General features: G+C 43.4%; 1 long non-coding RNA gene across 1 annotated transcript in view; it reads right to left on the reverse strand.

Annotated features, from left to right (window-relative positions):
• The window catches only part of LOC105739723, a 54298-nt gene extending 52741 nt beyond the window's left edge, over positions 1-1557 (reverse strand). The window contains exon 1 of the long non-coding RNA XR_001115665.2: positions 1053-1557. This is a non-coding gene — a long non-coding RNA (uncharacterized LOC105739723). The remainder of the gene's footprint in view (positions 1-1052) is intronic.
• Positions 1558-7647: the final 6090 nt, after the last annotated feature.

A 7647-nucleotide genomic window follows, 5' to 3' on the forward strand; every position in this document is an offset into this window, starting at 1 on the left:
CCCCATCTCTACTAAAAATACAAAAAAATTAGCCGGGCATGGTGGTGGGCACCTGTAATCCCAGCTACTTGGGAGGCTGAGGCAGAGAATTGCTTGAATCCGGGAGGTGGAGGTTGCAGTGAGCTGAGATCGTGCCACTGCACTCCAACCTGGGCAACAAAAGTGAAACCCCATCTCAAAAATAAAATAAATAAAAATTAAAAATTAATGCTAAGGAGAAGATCAGAATACTCAGTGCTCCTACTGGGGTGCCCAAAGCTAGGCTGATGGGTAAGGGAATGCTTCTCTAAGGAACCTTTCATCTTAGAGCTGAAGAATAAGCAGGAGCTGCCAGGCCCCAAATGCAGAAAGAGGGTTCTAGGGAAAAGGAGGGACAGAGAGAGAGCCCTGGAGCAGAGAGACACACAGGAGGCTGCTGAAATAGTGTCCTGCAGGTCTCTAGAGCCCATGCCAAGAACGGTGCATTTTATCTCAAGAGCTATGGAAATCTCTCAAGGGGTTTTAAGCCAGGGGTGGGCAAAATGGTCAGATTTACCTTTTAAAAATCATACTTTTACTTTCTCAATAATTTAAACACAGCAGATTTTCATAATAATTGTAACAGGTAACTAACAATTCATTACAGAGATTTTTGCATGTGAACAAAAAGTTTGGGGCTGCTATCCTATCACAAGAGTTATTTGTGATTCCCATGGCTCTACGAACACACGATGTAGACAGTCACTTACATCTCCAAACAGGTCGCTATGCTCCTTCTGCCTCCTCGTCTCAGTCCCTACCATCCTCTAAGTAGCATCTTAAGAAGAGCAGCTGTGTGAGGTATGTGACCAAACTCCACCCACTCTTCTTTTGCACTAACAGAACCACAGTTTAGTTCAAGCCAGCAATATTCCCAGGAAAAACTCATTTTTAAACCTATTAAAAGTGACCATGTGACACAGATCTGGCCAATGGGAAGACAGCAGAAATCTGCTGAGGATTCAGGGAAACCTTTTGCTTTCCAGATGAAAGGAGGCTGTCTGGCTAGTACAGTCCTGTCCCCTTCTTCCTACCTTAAAAATCAGTCGTGAGTCCCAGAGGTGCTGCAGCCATCTTGCCACCATGAGGCAACAAGCACAAAGATGACAATCCAACATGGTAAGGTTGATGGGACAGAAAGAAACTGAGTCCTTGAGAACTCGGCCTGGACTGTCCACTTCTGTTCTTCTTGTTACATGAGAAAAATAAACCCCTATAGGCTGAAGCTGCTGTGAGTCTGGTTTTCTGATGCTTCAAGTTGAAAGTAAGTGAGCTTCCCAATTGGAAATGGATGGTCCACAAAATCAGATCAACTTGCATAGCACAGTATTCTCCCCGCTGCGGCTGTTCCCATCTTTGAACATTTAGATATTTCAAAGGAAAAAGGCTTTTCTATTATTTCTGACATGCTTTGCCCTTCTCACCAGGAGCTGTAACGGGATAAGTAGGCTCTGTCACGGGTCCTTTGTTTCCTAAAAGGGAAAGGCCGGCGACGAGGCTTCGTGGAAAATGCTGATATACTACACCACATCAGAATGTGCTGTTCTCATTTATTTTTTAATACAAACCCATCTTTGCATGTGGGCACTGGCAAAGAGTTGATGGTTACGAAATGTTGGGCGACAGTGGTAATATGGGAGGTGACACACAGCAAAGGAATCTCGTCTTCAAATTACACAGAACTCAAAACCATTGTGGTTCATGACATAGCTCCCACATTCTTTCCGTATTTATCCAACGGGGCTCCAGTGAATTGGATGGTGCCTTCTGTTTGTTTAGTGAGTGTGTAAAACTCCTGGACAGGGTTGTGTGAAGCAATGTGTAAAAGCCACAGTCGCCAGCCTGCTACCGATACCTGATGTCCATTTTCCTCTGTGCCACGAGCTCTGCGGAGAACCAATGAGAACAGCTCGTACAAAATTCAGGGAAGAAGTTCAGGAAGTAGTTGTCAGAAATGATGCACGCTACAGTTACCATATTCAGTGCCAAAGCAATTCATTTATCTTTACAGACACACACAAGCAGAAAGGGTGAATTCAAAGGTAGTCCTCTGGGCAGAGAAAACATTGCAATTCTAGACACACACTGTCAAGAAGCCCATATGTCTGCAATGTAAAGGGCTTTTTTAAGATTGTAAGCTGTCTTTCAAACACAGCAGCTTCTTCTAAAAATAATTCCATTTGATCAGACAAAGTGGGAAGAATGCTACTGGTTTGTATCTCAGGGGCAAAGATAGAATCAAAACAGAGTATAATCTCTCATGCCTACAAAAGGGCCCCAGGAAGGACTATTCATCAAAGAGGAGATGTTTTAAAGGAACACATACACTATAAGAGTGGCCAAAGGAAAATAGAAAATGCTGAAATATAGGCAAAAATGAAGCCTCTGTGGTTTATAATGAGGCTGAAATCTCACCGATGGGGTCTGGGTTAACTCTGAATTAAGAGAATGAAGCTGAAATCCCCATGACCTTGAGGCAGCAGCTGAAGACTTTAATGTATGTACATTTTCAGTCACTCAACTTTTGTAACATCTGGAGCATGATTAATGCTGTAAGGGGTTTAAGAACTTTTATTGGCACTAATAGTCATTGGTTGCCACTAAAAAGTGGTCCTGCTGCCAGCAAAACAAATGGTTAGGCACTTAAAGCCCCTATCAGGGTGGAAAAGGGCATTTTGCCAATTTTAGTTTCCTCTTGGAAACCGTGTGGTCAATTTTCTAAACTATGTTTGAACTTCAAAAGTCCATACTTGCTTCACTGGGTTAGATGGGCTTCCTGGTATTTCAAAGAAGTTTAAAAAATCTTTGGAAAGTCTAAAAGTTTTAAGATCACAATTTGGAGAAAAAAGAAATATTACCAATATATGTGCAGAAAAATACCTTAGGAAAATTTAAAATATTAATAGCAGTTATATGTGGAGTAGTAGAATTACTACTTCTTTACACATTTTGCATTTTCCAAAATTTCTATTATAAGCATACATTATTTTTATAATCAAAATACTTTATAAAATACTTTTAAGAAGGAAAAAAATGTTTCAAGACTTCATTCAAAAACCAGGCAGATTTCTATAAAGAAAAAGGTGAGTTAGGCCAGGCACAGTGGCTCACACCTGTAATCCCAGAATTTTGAGAGCCTGAAGCAGGCGGATCCCTTGAGGTCAATGGTTCAAGACCAGCCTGGCCAACATGGTGATACCTCGTCTCTACTAAAAATACAAAAATTAGCTAGGCCTGGTGGCACACACCTGTAATCCCAGCTACTCAGGAGGCTGAGGCCAGAGAGTCACTTGAACCCAGGAAGCGAACGTTGCAGTGAACCAAACTCGTGCCACTGCACTCCAGCCTGGGTGGCAGAGTGAGACACCATTGCAAAAAAAAAAAAAAAAAATGAAAAAAGAAAAGAAAAAGGTGGGTTGGATTCCACCTTTGGCACTCACTAGTATGTAACCTTGGTATTAGAGATAAGCTTTATAAGATTAAATTAAATAGATATAAAGTGCCTGCAGGGGTGCAAGACATATTGTAAATGCTTAATAAATGTGAGTTAGCATCACTATTTCACCTCAAATGATGTTCAACATTCAAAACAGTATTCAGAGGGCCCCAGGTATAGAATTCTATTCTGATGAAAAATTTATCTGAATTTTTTTTTTTTTTTGAGATGGGGTCTCGTTTTTTCACCCAGGCTGGAGTGCAGTTGTGCGATCTCGGCTCACTGCAAGCTCTGACTCCTGGGTTCAAGCAATTCTCTGCCTCAGCTGGATTACAGGTGCCCACCACCACGCCCGGCTAATTTTTTTGTATTTTTATTAGAGACGGGGTTTCACCATCTTGGCCAGGCTGGTCTTGAACTCCTGATCTTATGATCCACCCGCCTCGGCCTCCCAGAGTGATGGGATTACAGGCAGATTTTTTTTTTTTTTGAGATGGAGTCTGGCTCTGTCACCCAGGCTGGAGTGTAGTGGTGCGATCTCGGCTCACTGCAAGCTCCGCCTCCCGAGTTCATACCATTCTCCTGCCTCAGCCTCCTAAGTAGGTGGGACTACAGGCACCCGCCACCATGCCAGGCTAATTTTTTGTATTTTTTAGTAGAGACGGGTTTTCACAGTGTTAGCCAGGATGGTCTTGATCTCCTGACCTCGTGATCCGCCCACCTTGGCCTCCCAAAGTGCTGGGATTACAGGCATGAGCCACCAAGCCCAGCCAACCTGAATTTTTAAAAGGAAGGAAAACTGTCCTGAAAATAGGATTACAGAAGTCCTTTCATATTGCCAAAGTGTGAGAATTCTCCCTTTCTCTCCAACTCCATGGTAAGGAGGAAGGGATCACGATGAGAAATTTACGCAAATTGATTGGATGCCACTGTTTGGGATCAGAATCTGGCTTCCTTACACCTCCTATTGGCTTCCAGACAGATTAAAAATATGAGACTCTCATGACCACTTGTCAGGGATCCCCATGCCTGGGTCAGGTGCAGTGACGTGGGTCACAGCAGCTGCCATTCCCACAGCTGTTGGCCATCAGCCCTGGCAGGGGCTATTTCAGGTTTTACTGGGTATTTCTTGCCCCACTAGCAAAGCTTTGAGAAATGCTTTGAACTATCCAAAGACCAAAAGGCCCTTCCAGCCTCCATTCTTAAGAGAACAGCCTTCTGCTAACAGCCTCAGTGACGGTAGGGTTTCTCTCCTGCTGGGCAGAGACTGTCCCCTGCTAGGCCATAGCTTTTAGGGACCAGAACCATAAACCTCCTTTCTCCAAGTCAAAACCTTTTGGAAAGATTTTCTGCTCAATTTTCCTAGTTGTTCCAGCTAAATATGTCTAGTTTTAACTCTTTCCCTGCAGTGAGGGTAGTGAATCAGTGTCTGAAGAATTGAGGAAGAATAATACCAGCTAGCATTGATTACCACTTACTCTGTGCCTGACGTTGCACTAAGCAACTTCTGTATTGCTGTAGATATGTCTCACAACAACCTCATGAGGTAGATACAGTTATTATTACTATTTTATAGAGGACTGGCCCCAGATTACTATGACTCCACGGCCAACTTGTTGTATGTACAGGCCTAGGAGCATCCTCTGCTTTCTGTCTCTCTCTCTCTCATAAAATTTCTGAAATGATTACCAGTTAAAAATGAGCAAGTTTGAGCCAGACAGGTGCAGTGGTTCAGGGTTGTAATCCCGGTGCTTTGGGAGGCCAAGATGGGAGGATCACTTGAGCTCAGGAGTTCAAGAGCAGCCCAAGCACCTATTGGGACCCTGCCTCTAAAAAAAATTTTTTTTTTATAATTAGCTAGGCCTGGTGGCATGCACTTGTAGTTCCAGCTATTCTAGAAGCTGAGGCAGGAAGATCTCTTGAGCCCAGGAATTTGAGGCTATCATTATCGTGCCACTGCACTCCAACCTGGGCAACAGTGAGACTCTGTCTCAAAAAATAAATAAAATAAAATAAAATAAGTAAGTTTGGGTCTTTATGTATTCAAGGGAGCAACCTTTGTTAAATTATTTTTCTTTATTTCCACTCTCCCACCCCATTGATCCTGGGTACTTTTCTAGATGATCTTGCATCCAGGTTTCAAATATGATTTCTTTATGTCATGTCCCTAAAGACTGATGCTCTGAATTGTTGGCCTCAATTCTCTCCTAAAAGCTGTAATATTGTTTTTTATGGCCCAGGGAACAAATGTACTTCCAGAGTGACCAAAAGATAGGATGGGATAGAAAACTGGCCAGAACCATATGCACTGAATTTTTTAGTGTAAGGAGAGCCCTGTGGAGCCCATTATTCATTTATCACACAGGCATCCCTGGGCAACAGCTGACAAGCGCAAAACAATGCTCTGCATGTTACCAGACTGTCAGGACACTCGATGCAGGCCAGCCATGGCAGCCCCTTCCTCCATTCTCCCCTCCACCCCCATCCCTTGAAGCCCGCTCATGGCAAACATATGGGAGCCATTCAGGCTTACTCCCTCCTTTCCAATGTCCGAGTTGTGTTGACAACAGGGGATTTACAACTGCCCAAAATGGAGCGTTGTGTTTCTTTTGGATTATTCCAAGTTTGGGGCCCGTTAAAAGTTTTGTAACTACATAAATATTTATCCAGAGTTTTTGGTTACTATATAAACATAACAAACATGACATTGGACCTAAATGCTGTAAGTCACTTAAAAGTCTTCCAGTTAAGAAAGGGAGCAAACTAGGCCGGGCGTGGTGGCTCAAGCCTGTAATCCCAGCACTTTGGGAGGCCGAGGTGGGCGGATCACGAGGTCAGGAGATCGAGACCATCCTGGCTAACACGGTGAAACCCCGTCTCTACTAAAAATACAAAAAAATTAGCCAGGCGTGTTGGCAGGCGCCTGTAGTCCCAGCTACTCGGGAGGCTGAGGCAGGAGAATGGCGTGAACCCAGGAGGTGGAGGTTGCGGTGAGCCAAGATCGCGCCACTGCACTCCAGCCTGGGAGACAGAGAAAGACTCCGTCTCAAAAAAAAAAAAAAAAAAAAAAAGAAAGGGAGCAAACTAATAAAGGGCTTCAGAAATGCTTATTTTTATTGTGAAATATTTTTACTGCTATTTTTATGCTGGGTTTTAAAAAGACCAAAATATGTTTATCCTTGACTCTATGCAACTCTTCAGACCATCAGCCAACTTGCTTAAGCATGCTCCTGGCCTGCAGAGACATGGGAGAGAAAGTGAATGGTGCAGTACAAGGCTTCACCTTTGTGAATATGCTCAGGCCAACAGCTGGAAGCTTAGGATGAGAAATGCTACTCTGAGCTTTGTCACCTTCGAAGGCCAGAGATGTTACTTTATGTTCAAATGTTGTATGTTCACATTTGTTAGTAGGTTCTGGTTGACGCTTACAGATGCTAGGTAGAAAGAGCAGAAACTTTTAATGCTCAGATATTAATTATTAAGGATAGACACCAAAGTACTCAGACCTGGGAAGGCTCATGTTGTTAATGAAAAACTGGGGGGGAAATATTATGGTGCGTTATTTTCGTAACCCCTATGTTTGCCATGAAGTTAACCTTCCAGATCTAAGGGGTGAAATTCGTGAAGTGTTTGTGTGTGTGAAGTTTGTGTCCTTCAGAGCTGTTGGGGTTGTCTTTTTTTTTCTTTCTCTTTTAAGATGAGATCTTTCTCTGTTACCCAGGCTGGAGTGCAGTGACGCGATCACGGCTCCCTGCAGCCTCAAACTCTTGGGCTCAAGCAATCCTCCAACCTTAGCCTCCTGAGTAGCTGGGACTACAGGTGCATGCCACCACACCTGGTGGTATGGTTTGGCTGTGTCTCCACCCAAATCTCATCTTGAATTCCTACATGTTGTGGGAGGGACCCATTGGGAGGTAACTGAGTCATAGAGGCAGGTCTTTCCCGTGCTGTTCTCATGACAGTAAGTCTCACAAAATCTGATGGTTGTTATAAGGGGGAGTTTTCCTTCACAAGTTCTCTCTTTGCTTGCTGCCATCCATGTAAGATGTGACTTGCTTCTCCTTGCCTTCCACCATGATTGTGAGGCTTCCCAAGCCACGTGGAACTGTAAGTTCATTTAAACCTCTTTCTTTTGTAAATTGCTCAGTCTCAGGTATGTCTTTATCAGCAGCGTGAAAATGAACTAATAGACT

This window comes from Nomascus leucogenys, chromosome 5 (genome assembly GCF_006542625.1).
Source record: "Nomascus leucogenys isolate Asia chromosome 5, Asia_NLE_v1, whole genome shotgun sequence".
Taxonomy (NCBI): domain Eukaryota; kingdom Metazoa; phylum Chordata; class Mammalia; order Primates; family Hylobatidae; genus Nomascus; species Nomascus leucogenys.